This window comes from Triturus cristatus, chromosome 1_2, assembly GCF_964204655.1.
Source record: "Triturus cristatus chromosome 1_2, aTriCri1.1, whole genome shotgun sequence".
Classification (NCBI taxonomy): Eukaryota; Metazoa; Chordata; class Amphibia; order Caudata; family Salamandridae; genus Triturus; species Triturus cristatus.
The window spans coordinates 450,544,206-450,558,058 of NC_140580.1; the positions used below are offsets into that span (position 1 = coordinate 450,544,206).

Below are 13,853 nucleotides of genomic sequence, written 5' to 3' on the forward strand. Positions count from 1 at the left end.
GCCTTGCTGTACTCCTGAGTGAGCACTGCGCCTAGCCCCACTGGATTGGCATTCTCGACTAGCTCATGCACCACATATCAAAGTATGCCATTGTGATGTCATTCAGCACCATTGCCTTGATGCTCTTGATTGCTGTATCTGCCTGCTAATCCAAGTCCCATGCTGCACCAGCTGTTGTGAGTGCTCGTAGGAGCTCCGGCAAACATCCATAGTGAGCGTTAGGTGCTGCTCTCTTTTAATAGCTTTGTTAGGCAGCCTCATGTCCACATATAGCCTGATGGCTCCCGGTTGATTGGACTTTGGGGCGACGACCAAGGAGGACACCCATGGCATTAGTCTCGAGACCTTCTCAATTACGCCTTGCTGCTCTAACTTGTGGATCTCTTAATTCAACCAGCGGCCGCAGATTATATGGTACTGGTCGATGTGTTAGGGTTATAAGGCGTACTGCTGGGTCTATGTGCCGCTTGACATTGGTACCTTTCAGGCACCCTTGCCCTGTAAAGAGTTGGATGAAGTCTTTTAGCTCACTGTTGGCTTGCGTGTGTGTCGTGGAGATGCTTAGCTAAGAACACTAGCCCCAAATCCTTTGTGGTGCTGCACCAAATGAGCATGCCAGTACCTCCTTTGGTGATGTGAAATTTTGCTTGTGTGTCAGTGGCACCATTGCCAGTTGTTACCTCAGTCACTTCCGCCCATGTTAGCAGGTTGCTACCCCAGTAAGCGTACATTTTTGTGCGGTTCAGGAGGAGAAGCGGTTCAGCCTTAAGAGCCTGAAACTATGCCCAATCCTTCACGTTGACTGAACCTCCATGTCAGTGGATGTCTTATTCCACTATCCCTACAGTACACAAAGGGGGTTGTCTCTGTTATCCATTTCACTATATCATATACACCTCATCATTTTCACTGTCCTCTATTCTGGCGGCACCTCAAGGCGCTTGTTGGGGGTCATCAGGTGAGCGGCCTGTGCAGTCACCATCCGGTATTTGGGCTGCTTGCATATAATGTTGACAATCTCCTCCTTCACCCTTGGGTAAGTCAGTGTGACACTGACCCCTTTGCTAGCGCAAGGTCCATCTTTTTCACCCAGCTGTTTTTGAGACTCATGAGACTGAGCAATCTTACAGCTTTATTACTGGTAGTTAAAGGATCAGGCGCCTCAGGGCCTACGAGTTGCACACTTGAATTAGTTGCGCTCGCACCTTTTTGGACTGGTCATCGTCCACACGTGCTCGCCAGTGCTCTGTGCCTAGCGCAAAACCAGTCAGTGGTTTCATCCTCATGTTGGTAGGTCTGACAGAGTTTGAAAAATTCAAAGTCATGGTCGAGTTGGGGATCGAGATGTGCTTTTAGAGTGGCCACCGCCAAATCGTAGTTGTCATCCACCCTGTGTATGGCAGGTTGGCAAAAAGCTTGTAGAACTCTACTCCCTCATAATGTAGTAAAAAAAAAAAGGCAGACAGTGCCATCTGCAAAAAAACAATGGATTTAGGCCCAGATCTCTGTACTGGGTTGAATGTATGGCATTGTTCTGCATTCTGTCAATCAACTGTTCTTTTTTCATTTGGCACCCCGAGTGGGACGGGTATGCCCAGACGTGGGTCCTGTGCTCTCCATGCCACTGGAATCAAGCTATCCTGGCTGATGAGGTGTGAAACCCCATAACCAGTCCTAGGATGCTTGTTTCCGGTCCAGGGAGGACCTGGCCTGGCAGTTCGGGCTGGACTGTTCCTATTGGGCACAGGTCAAGACTGATTTGCATATGGCTGGGTTCAAACTGGAATGGCATGGGGAGCAAAAAAAACGATGGATTTAGGCCCATATCTCTGTACTGGGGTGAATGTATGACATTGTTCTGAATTCTGTCCATCAATTGTTCTTTTTGCATTTGTCCACCCAAGTGGGACGGGTATGCCCAGACGTGGGTCTCGTGCTCTCCATGCCACTGGAGTCAAGCTATCCCGGCTGATGAGGGGTGAAACCCCAAAACCGGTCCTAGGATGCTTGTTTCCAGTCCAGGGAGGACCTGGCCTGGCAGTTCGGGCTGGACTGTTCCCATTGGGTGCAGGGTAAAGACTGATTTGCATATGGCTGGGTTCAAACTGAAATGGCATGGGGAGCAAAAAAAACGATGGATTTAGGCCCAGATCTCTGTACTGGGGTGAATGTATGACATTTTTCTGCATTCTGTCCCTCATTTGTTCTTTTTGCATCTGTCTCGCGGGTGGCACAAAAATATTCAGCTTCCCGTCTCAGACTTTCCACCGCGGTGTGGCCATCAGCGTGTCCACTAACTCACTAATTGGTGACAGAGGTCATAGACATGTGAATGCTGGCTCCTGCTGTTGGGGGCAGCTTTCCACGTGGGTACTGAACATCGTCTGCCGTGGTGCTTGGGGATTTGTTTGATGGTGCACTATGAGCGTAGTGTTGGCGACTGCTGGCCAAGGTCCTGGATATCTGAATCAGTCTACTGTGTGCATGTGGCGCCGTGTTTCTGGGCGCTCTGTGCCCACCGAAGCACCTACGCAGAAGTCTTGTGGCCTGTTGCGTGCACTGTACACTATTAATTATTATTATCATTTTTTTTCTTACATTCAACGTTAGGGCCCTGGTCGACCAACTTGGCTGCTACTGTGTCCTTTTAATTTATTTTCTGACCTGTATTTTTGTTTCTTTGTCTATTGGTATTTTTCCACTATCTCATTACTCTTGTCTTCTCTCGCTGCCCTAGGCATGGCAGCGGACCACAGTGGATGCTGCCGTCAGCATGTGAGGGCCTCGCTTCCACCCCCAAGTGGTCCAGGCTAGAGACCTTGGGCAGCTGCTGCTGCAAGCAGGGGAGCAGCAGGGGACACTGGTGCTGGGTCCAGCAGGTGCGTGCTGGAGCAAGGACAGGGACGGGATTGCTCACCCTTCCTCTCCCTCAGCCTCCAGGATCCAAGCAAGGCTGCAAGCCACTATTCCAGGAGCTACACGTTTCAGGCCACTCCTCAATCCAGGAGCCAATGTCAAGCAGCAGAGGGTGATTCGCTCCCCCACCAAGCATGCACGCTGGGAAGAAAACCCAGTGCATGGATTTGTTGACCTGCATTTGCTCCCGCCAGCATGGGTACACCAGCCTTGTCACCAGTGTGATGTTGCAGTGGGCTCAGGGAGTACACAGAGGATGGTGCTTTACAAACGGAGACACACACACACTCAATTGAGGGTAGTTTTGGTGTGGCCCTAATGGTCCACATCCATTTTATACATCCTCTCAGCCACACCCGGCCTCAGGGTTGCATGCAGCATCACACAGGTGACAGTAGTGGCCTGGTAGTTCACTACAAGTGCATCCATCTGCCTGTATCGAGCCGTAGGAATGAGGCATTCTAGGGTGCAGGACTCTCTACACAGACTGAATCATTGTAACATGTTTGGGTCCCTTTATCGTTGTGCTACAATTTGCAGTATGAGGGATGCAACTAGAGGCAAACTTTGGAAGGGAAGGGTAACACTCCAAATGGTAGGACGGAGCCAACTTCAGAACCCTATTCAAAATTGTTGTAGTGGTCACCCTTTGAACAATGTGTGATAAATAGTGTATCTTAATTCACACTAAGCCTTTAAAAGTGGTAGAAGCATAACTGCCAGGGGTGTGGAATTTTTCAAATAATCTACTTGGCTAAGAGATAAAATGCTACTGAGATCTACACGTCCTGTAAAATCCACTTATCCCACCTACTCCTTACATGTTATAAGGGCTGACAAATAAACATTTTATTTGTTTTTATTTTGTTTTATTAAAATCAATATGCAATTCAATGCTTTGTAATAATGCTAAAGAAAAACTTGAAAAATGATATTATCCCAAAGTATAGAAATCGTATAGGCATACAACAAAAATGATCTTGCATGGCAGGCTGCTCTAAAACTCATATTAACAATACTTCAGTAGTTATGTTAGATGTGGTCACTTATGTCCTCACATATGCTTTGTGCTTCCTGTTGTAAGCCAGAGATCAATAGCTCTGCTGGGGTCTCATTCCTCAAAGTTGGGTTATTCTATATAAAGAAGCATGAGGTGTTGGAGAACATCTTGATTTAACCTTGTTGTTAGTGGGTTTTTAATGATATTCATTGCAGAAAACACACATTCAGCTTCTGCTGTAGATACACTGAATGTGAACATCATCTCCACAAGCTTTAATATATTAGTCAGCGTGGAAGGTTTTGTTGTTAGCAGGGTGGAGTATGTAGGCAATACAGGTATGCCTTTGGTCTGAAAGCTTTATATATGGGTTTTAAGTCCACAATACCCCTTTGCAATTGCCATCCTCTTGTCTGTGGTGAAAAGTACCTCAAAATGTTGAACAATTGCCTCAATATCAGACAGCCCGTATTTATAGAGTTTCTCCCTACTTTCTGGTCATACAGGCACATGCATATACAGGCACATGCATCAAGCGTTAAAAAAATCGGTATTTGGGCTGCTTGCATATAATGTTGACAATCTCCTCCTTCACCCTTGGGTAAGTCAGTGTGACACTGACCCCTTTGCTAGCGCAAGGTCCATCTTTTTCACCCAGCTGTTTTTGAGACTCATGAGACTGAGCAATCTTACAGCTTTATTACTGGTAGTTAAAGGATCAGGCGCCTCAGGGCCTACGAGTTGCACACTTGAATTAGTTGCGCTCGCACCTTTTTGGACTGGTCATCGTCCACACGTGCTCGCCAGTGCTCTGTGCCTAGCGCAAAACCAGTCAGTGGTTTCATCCTCATGTTGGTAGGTCTGACAGAGTTTGAAAAATTCAAAGTCATGGTCGAGTTGGGGATCGAGATGTGCTTTTAGAGTGGCCACCGCCAAATCGTAGTTGTCATCCACCCTGTGTATGGCAGGTTGGCAAAAAGCTTGTAGAACTCTACTCCCTCATAATGTAGTAAAAAAAAAAAGGCAGACAGTGCCATCTGCAAAAAAACAATGGATTTAGGCCCAGATCTCTGTACTGGGTTGAATGTATGGCATTGTTCTGCATTCTGTCAATCAACTGTTCTTTTTGCATTTGTCACCCCGAGTGGGACGGGTATGCCCAGACGTGGGTCCTGTGCTCTCCATGCCACTGGAATCAAGCTATCCTGGCTGATGAGGTGTGAAACCCCATAACCAGTCCTAGGATGCTTGTTTCCGGTCCAGGGAGGACCTGGCCTGGCAGTTCGGGCTGGACTGTTCCTATTGGGCACAGGTCAAGACTGATTTGCATATGGCTGGGTTCAAACTGGAATGGCATGGGGAGCAAAAAAAACGATGGATTTAGGCCCATATCTCTGTACTGGGGTGAATGTATGACATTTTTCTGCATTCTGTCCCTCATTTCTTCTTTTTGCATCTGTCTCGCGGGTGGCACAAAAATATTCAGCTTCCCGTCTCAGACTTTCCACCGCGGTGTGGCCATCAGCGTGTCCACTAACTCACTAATTGGTGACAGAGGTCATAGACATGTGAATGCTGGCTCCTGCTGTTGGGGGCAGCTTTCCACGTGGGTACTGAACATCGTCTGCCGTGGTGCTTGGGGATTTGTTTGATGGTGCACTATGAGCGTAGTGTTGGCGACTGCTGGCCAAGGTCCTGGATATCTGAATCAGTCTACTGTGTGCATGTGGCGCCGTGTTTCTGGGCGCTCTGTGCCCACCGAAGCACCTACGCAGAAGTCTTGTGGCCTGTTGCGTGCACTGTACACTATTAATTATTATTATCATTTTTTTTCTTACATTCAACGTTAGGGCCCTGGTCGACCAGCTTGGCTGCTACTGTGTCCTTTTAATTTATTTTCTGACCTGTATTTTTGTTTCTTTGTCTATTGGTATTTTTCCACTATCTCATTACTCTTGTCTTCTCTCGCTGCCCTAGGCATGGCAGCGGACCACAGTGGATGCTGCCGTCAGCATGTGAGGGCCTCGCTTCCACCCCCAAGTGGTCCAGGCTAGAGACCTTGGGCAGCTGCTGCTGCAAGCAGGGGAGCAGCAGGGGACACTGGTGCTGGGTCCAGCAGGTGCGTGCTGGAGCAAGGACAGGGACGGGATTGCTCACCCTTCCTCTCCCTCAGCCTCCAGGATCCAAGCAAGGCTGCAAGCCACTATTCCAGGAGCTACACGTTTCAGGCCACTCCTCAATCCAGGAGCCAATGTCAAGCAGCAGAGGGTGATTCGCTCCCCCACCAAGCATGCACGCTGGGAAGAAAACCCAGTGCATGGATTTGTTGACCTGCATTTGCTCCCGCCAGCATGGGTACACCAGCCTTGTCACCAGTGTGATGTTGCAGTGGGCTCAGGGAGTACACAGAGGATGGTGCTTTACAAACGGAGACACACACACACTCAATTGAGGGTAGTTTTGGTGTGGCCCTAATGGTCCACATCCATTTTATACATCCTCTCAGCCACACCCGGCCTCAGGGTTGCATGCAGCATCACACAGGTGACAGTAGTGGCCTGGTAGTTCACTACAAGTGCATCCATCTGCCTGTATCGAGCCGTAGGAATGAGGCATTCTAGGGTGCAGGACTCTCTACACAGACTGAATCATTGTAACATGTTTGGGTCCCTTTATCGTTGTGCTACAATTTGCAGTATGAGGGATGCAACTAGAGGCAAACTTTGGAAGGGAAGGGTAACACTCCAAATGGTAGGACGGAGCCAACTTCAGAACCCTATTCAAAATTGTTGTAGTGGTCACCCTTTGAACAATGTGTGATAAATAGTGTATCTTAATTCACACTAAGCCTTTAAAAGTGGTAGAAGCATAACTGCCAGGGGTGTGGAATTTTTCAAATAATCTACTTGGCTAAGAGATAAAATGCTACTGAGATCTACACGTCCTGTAAAATCCACTTATCCCACCTACTCCTTACATGTTATAAGGGCTGACAAATAAACATTTTATTTGTTTTTATTTTGTTTTATTAAAATCAATATGCAATTCAATGCTTTGTAATAATGCTAAAGAAAAACTTGAAAAATGATATTATCCCAAAGTATAGAAATCGTATAGGCATACAACAAAAATGATCTTGCATGGCAGGCTGCTCTAAAACTCATATTAACAATACTTCAGTAGTTATGTTAGATGTGGTCACTTATGTCCTCACATATGCTTTGTGCTTCCTGTTGTAAGCCAGAGATCAATAGCTCTGCTGGGGTCTCATTCCTCAAAGTTGGGTTATTCTATATAAAGAAGCATGAGGTGTTGGAGAACATCTTGATTTAACCATGTTGTTAGTGGGTTTTTAATGATATTCATTGCAGAAAACACACATTCAGCTTCTGCTGTAGATACACTGAATGTGAACATCATCTCCACAAGCTTTAATATATTAGTCAGCGTGGAAGGTTTTGTTGTTAGCAGGGTGGAGTATGTAGGCAATACAGGTATGCCTTTGGTCTGAAAGCTTTATATATGGGTTTTAAGTCCACAATACCCCTTTGCAATTGCCATCCTCTTGTCTGTGGTGAAAAGTACCTCAAAATGTTGAACAATTGCCTCAATATCAGACAGCCCGTATTTATAGAGTTTCTCCCTACTTTCTGGTCATACAGGCACATGCATATACAGGCACATGCATCAAGCGTTAAAAAAATCGCAAAATCAGTAAATCGCTAAAAAATGGCTTTTGCGATCGCAAAATACCGTGTAACAATGCATCAACTGTATATTTGTGAAAACACAAGTTTTCGCAAATATAAAGAATCGCTAAACATTCTGGGATTTATATTGCGATTCTGTATTTGCATCTCCTAAATAGCGAATCGCAAATAAAGATACGCAAAATATATGCATGAAAACTCGCAAATTGCGATTTCACAGAAATTACAAAATAGTGAGTTAATACTATCATAAAATGCGTTGCATAATTTTCTCAACTCTGTTGCATGATTTGGCCTTCCCCTGTCGCATATTCCCAGTGGTCTTGGTTACTATAAGGTCTCTGCCTTGTTGCTAACGCTTACACTACTGTTATAATATACTGAGCGCGAACTCCCCATTATGTACCCAAACCAGTATTGTAGCTCCTAAACCATTACACATGCACGAAGTGCAGTGACACGCTCCGCTGCCTTTTTCGTCCCACTACAAACCCACAAATATTACTGCTCTCACTAGTGAACAGTGCATTCCTCTCTGCAAGAGGAGCATTAACCCAACGACCTGCGGTCGGTATTACCCTCCCGTTTATGTCCTGTCTCCCAGGGGGGTGCTGCGCTGTTGCAGACTTTAGTATAGTGCTCCGAGAGGGGCTGGATCCCTCCAGGCGCTTGGGATTGAGAAGGGTGGCTAGAGCTGTTGGGGGGGGGGGGGTCTGGAGGAGGCTGCCAGGTCACGCGCTTCATCACTGCACTTCTTAGATTCCAGGAGTGTGGGGGGGTGCTGGTAATCAGCGCTCTGTTGGTGGGGGCCCAGGGCTGTGCACTTATGCCCCACTTGTCTTTACCCCGAATGAGTAGCTAAGCTGAGCGCTTGTTTCAGGTCTGACTCCAGATATTATTCATGGCTGTGTACCTTCTCTTTGCTATCCTAGACATCTGCTTTTCTGAACTGCTGATTTAGTATATTTACTTCCTAAATGCGAAATCTTCTAATGATAAAATTCCACATTTTGTGTTATATGGCCGTGTAGGTACACGCAGATGCCATCCAAAAACCTGACATGCCTCATGCCTGTTTTAATCTGCCAAAATAAAGAAACATGATTCCAACTTAAAAACGTACAGCTAAAAGTCAGCATGTTTCTGGTAACAGTTTCTCCAAAAGCCCACCTTTCTCTTTGCATAGCTTATTTTGAGCTCTCTCATCATGTACCTAAATCTAACTGCTCCCTTCAGGTCGTACTTGCATCAAAGAGTAGTATAATGGCGTCCACCCCATAGCATTTTTATGACTGTGTGGTTTGTCACTTACTTCTGGTAATACTCCTGTCAACAGAAAAGCCAGATGACGCAATCAGTTGTTAGCATATCACTGATTTATTTATTCGAAGTACTAGAATTTGCAAAGCAGTATATTTTATAGGCTGAGATGGTTAAAATAGCTGCCTTTAAAAGCATAAGCTTATTCAGTACAGTAAAACAGAAAATGACAGTTCGTGAAATGTGCTAAGCATTCTATGATTTGAATAATGTTCCTGCCAGTCCTCTTTGGTTTGATGTACAGAGCTGCGGTGCCCTCGAAATTAAGGTGATCTAGAAAAACCATCACAGTGTACACTTATATCACAACAGGCCGACAGGGCCCGGCGGGGTTAAGTTAAAGCGGCCCTGCCTGGCCCCTGCCCTTGAAGTATCCTCCCTTGCTTCAGAGTGGGTAAATATCTGTGCAAGGCGGGCAAAAAAAACTGGCTCATCTTGCAGTCCTGGAATACCCTGCCCGCTATTAGGTATGGCACGTGGGAAATGGAATACGGCAGCCACGCCGCCTTTGGTCACGCTACAAAACCTCTATCACAAGCTTTCCCCTTATAACACAGTCCATGCTACTGGGTGCAATGGGGCAGTTTTAATTCTCTTCTGAACAAGGATCCCAATCCAACCAAATAGAAAAACGCCCCTGTCCCTGTGTGCTGTAGCATTAATTATATATAGCTTCAATCGATCAGTTCAAACTTCAACCTTTAGAGTCAGACCTGGACAAGCGGTACATCTAATATTAATCTTTTGACTGCTTTCATGTCATTGTCCCTCCTTTGTCTCTATGCTTCTCTCTGCACTGGATGAATGTTCTAGGTCCTTAAATTACATGGATTGGAAACAAAATGGTGCAGAGCCTAGGCAGTTTCTGAACTGCATAAGAGGGTGGATAGCTTGAGGGAGGGACATAATAAAGACTATCCAACAAGGGTAGAAAGCAGAGAGAGACAGACAGGTACAGAGTGGTGAGCCCAGTACTGGCCCACTGGGTGAGCCTGAGCCCTGAGGTCAGATATCGAGAGAGAGATGATGGAGCAAGAGATGGGTGTGTGAGTAAATGGGTGGAGCCAGTTGAGGGAGTGGGTGGAGCTGGAGAAAAGTGGGTGTGGCCTCCGGCAAACATTTGAGCACCTGCACTTCATATTTTACAAATTAAGCACTGATTCAAAGCTTTCCTTGATGCCATGATGGCCTTGATCGGGTCACACATCAATTTCCCTACCACCGCGCTTGACCTTGCGAAACAGGAGTTTTACCAGATAGCTCGCTTCCCACATGTTTTGGGTTGTATTGATTGCACTCACGTGGCAATATGTCCCCCTGCAGCACAGGAATATTTATTTAGAAATAGGAAATGTTACCATTCCCTCAATATTCAGGTTGTTTGCAATGCCAAAAACATAATAACTGACATTGGTGCGCAATTTCCAGGGAGTGCACACGATTCTTATATATTCAGGCAAAGTGGCATACACACCCGTCTTGTCAGGGGAGAATTTGGAGAGGGACATCTGCTTGGTAAATATGTGTAATTGATTCTCACAGTCATTGTACGTATGTCAATGTCAAACTGCCACTAACCCTTTGCTTACTTACATGTAGGTGACAGCGCATACGCCTTGCGTAATTACCTTATGACGCCTTACCTCAATCCCACATCTGCCAATCAACAGAGGTACAATGCAGCACATATTTCAACAAGGAACATCATAGAGCGCACATTTGGGCTGCTGAAGAGCCGATTCAGATGTCTCCATAAGACCGGTGGAGCACTTCAGTACAACCCTGAACAATGCTGCAAGATAGTAGCAGCATGTGCCATGCTGCACAATATTGCGACAAAGGGAGGAATGGAAATCGAGGTGTCGGAACCAGCAAGTGCCACACCACCGTACAGCACAAGGGGCAAGCGCAGCAAAAGGGCGCAGGAGAAGATTGGACATCAAACAAAATTATTTCTGAGGTGAGTAATAATGACACAGAAAGTTTATATTGCAATCAAAGTAATCTTTAATTAAATAAATAATGACATGAGTGTTGAAGCACACTTTTAATGTGACCAGTGGCACAGGATTCTAAGTAATGGACATAAGTGGATTGAAAATGAATAATGACTTGTAAGTCAGTCAAAAGGTCAGATTACAACAATGGTTACGTCACCATATTGGAATGTTATTGTACATGGCCCTCACTACCCTCTTCCTGCGTGGAAATGTTGGCCGCAATTGTGGAAGCATTAATCAATTCCACTGCATTGGTCACCTGGTCCAGTGCTTTAGCCACATCCCCGCTCTAATGGCACATTTCTGTTTGCATGGTCACAGACCTACGTGCCAGCAGTGCAGTTGTTGTGGCCAGCCTATTGTTTGATTTAGCATACATTTTGAGGTGCTGCATTAGTTCACGATGGTGTCTTTTCTGGGATACATGTCCCTCCTGCATGATCTTGGTCAGTTGCTGCACACTATCGGACAGTACTGCAATGTTGCTTGCCATCTTCCCAATTTGTAACTGTACTGAACGTGTGTTCTTGGTCTGCAGGCGCTGCATACGGAGCATCTGTCCCTCAAGACCACCCCAGACATCATTTGGTTGCTCCTCCTGCTGTGTTCTGAGTGATCTAGCTCTTCCACGCCGGACTCTGACATTGCTTCTACGGAACTGTGTTTGAGGATTTGGGATGGGAGTGGCTTGACCATGGCTGGCCTCTGGTGTTGCATCAGCCTCATCATCAGAATCCATGGTGACCAGTGGTGGGACAGTTGCCCTGCGTGAGTTTGGGGCACGTGATGGATTTTTTGGCAACACGGGGTGTCCATATGTAGAACTGCGCTGGTGTCCTGCATGTCCTGGAAATCACTATCCTCAGCTTCTACACGTTGTGCATCTGTGAGGTTAAACATTGCAAAACAGCATTAATTAATGTCTGTGATGTCATGTCACAGTAATATATTTTTGACTTTGTTATTAAATTGAGAATATATTACACTATTTAGAGTTGTTTATCTCATTTTGTGTGTTTGTCATTGTAACTGCTTGACCTGACTACATCTCCCATAATACACCTCCCTTTATGAATACATTGTGTACTGGATGTTCAAAGTGTGCACTTGTGCTGTACTGAGATCATGTTCTACCTTTATAATTTAGGACAATGGTAACATGCATTCATCTTACCTTCAGATGTGTTTGCTGCTCCTGATGTGTCTAGTTGTGTCACACCAACAACAGCTTCAGGCTGGATTGTGGATTCAACCAAGTCCTCCATGGGAGTGTTCCCAGTGTCTGTCGGTGTTCCCCCTCCTGTCTTCATTGCCTCCTTGAGCCGGTCAGCAATGCGCACCTTAGCCCGACTGCGCAAGTCGTACCATTGTTTTTTCAGCTCTTCGATGGTGCGGTGTGTCACCCCAATGGCATTCACCCTGCCACTTTTAATGATAATTTGTTAAAAAGCTTATCATGGCTGTGGACTACTCCCTCAATGAGGGTGTCAATTTCTTTTTCAGAAAAATGTATTTTCCTCTTCATGCCTGTTTGGCTGTCCTCTGCTGTTTGTGAAGCTTCCATTTAGTTGAAATTCCAGGTGTTTCCAATGTCTCTGTCCCACTCCTGTTCAGCCTCCAGAGCCAGCTCCCTCCTCTCCCTGAGACTGTACACTGAAAATGAGGCTGGAGCTGCTCACTTCCTGGTTCTGATGTCATCAAGATGCATCAAAAAGCGACTTCGGTAATTGCGATTTCGCAAATAGCAAAATCGCTAATAGTGAGTTCGCAATTACCGAAATCGCTATTATATTTGCGATTTTTAGCGATTCTTTAATTTATCGCAATTTTTTTGTTGCATCGCGTTTTGCAAGTCTTTATTTGCGATTCCTTAAAAATCGCAAATAAGGAATTGCAATCTTTAACATTGATGCATGTGCCTGATAGTGTATAATGAAATGCCTGATATCCTTGACCCGACATGCAATTAAAATTTGCAAACCTCTCATCAATGTACTTAACCACATTGTCAATGAGCTCACTGTCACTTAAGATTGCTGCTGCTGGTGATCAGTGTCCTGATAACTTTATTTCCCAGCTATCAGTAGAAATGTTTCCAAACATATTTTTTTGAGGGGTGATGCAGTTTTTTACACCACTGCATATATTTACCCAACTCACTTTTTAGGCCTACTAGGGTCAATGCGAACCTCTCTACAGCAGGGAGATTATGCAATAAAAGCAGTTCAATGGACTGAAAGAATTCCGAAAACTGAAACACTGGCTTCCGGACATCTCTCATACCGTACAGGTTTTTATAAATGTAAAAGCTAGTTTCAATTGAGAGGTATTTTTTTTGCCTTAGAGGCAGAATCATCACTCCCAGCTGCAACCTGTCCTAGGTGTAGAGTCACAGTCTGCAGGTTTTGTTGCAAAGTTGCCAAAGCCCTGGTTTTGCTGGATACCCATCTAACCTGTTTAATATCAGTAAAATGTGCAAAGTTTTCATTAATTATTCTTGAAATTTCTTTGGCATAATTTCGTCTCTTAGAGTACACCAGTAAAGTTTGAAAATCCATTTCAAAGTTTGTTCAAACTGACAAATAGAGAGATTGGATTTTACAGCATCTAGAATCCCAAGTTGAAGCTTGTGGGATACACAGTGGAATGGTGGAAGAAAAGGAATGTCTTTCTTTAGGAGTGCTTCAAGCCCCTCCACCTCCTTAGATCTCATCATAACTGAAGCACCATCGAAATTGATAGCTATTAGTGAGGGGCCTGGATGTTCTGTAGATGTCATACCTACTAAATCCAAAGAAAATCCTTTGATTCATTTTACTATACCATCCAGAACACCTTCAGCATGTGTGTGTGTACGAGTGGAACAAGATCTGTAAATAGTGTGTAGGGTTTCCCACCATTGACTAC

At 45.3% G+C, this 13,853-nt stretch overlaps 1 long non-coding RNA gene across 1 annotated transcript in view; it reads left to right on the forward strand.

Annotated features, from left to right (window-relative positions):
- Positions 1 to 11,952, forward strand: part of LOC146867479 (uncharacterized) — a 40,920-nt gene extending 28,968 nt beyond the window's left edge. Inside the window, exons 2-3 of the long non-coding RNA XR_014966094.1 lie at positions 10,546 to 10,906; positions 11,485 to 11,952. This is a non-coding gene — a long non-coding RNA (uncharacterized LOC146867479). The remainder of the gene's footprint in view (positions 1 to 10,545; positions 10,907 to 11,484) is intronic.
- The last annotated feature ends 1,901 nt before the right edge of the window (positions 11,953 to 13,853 follow it).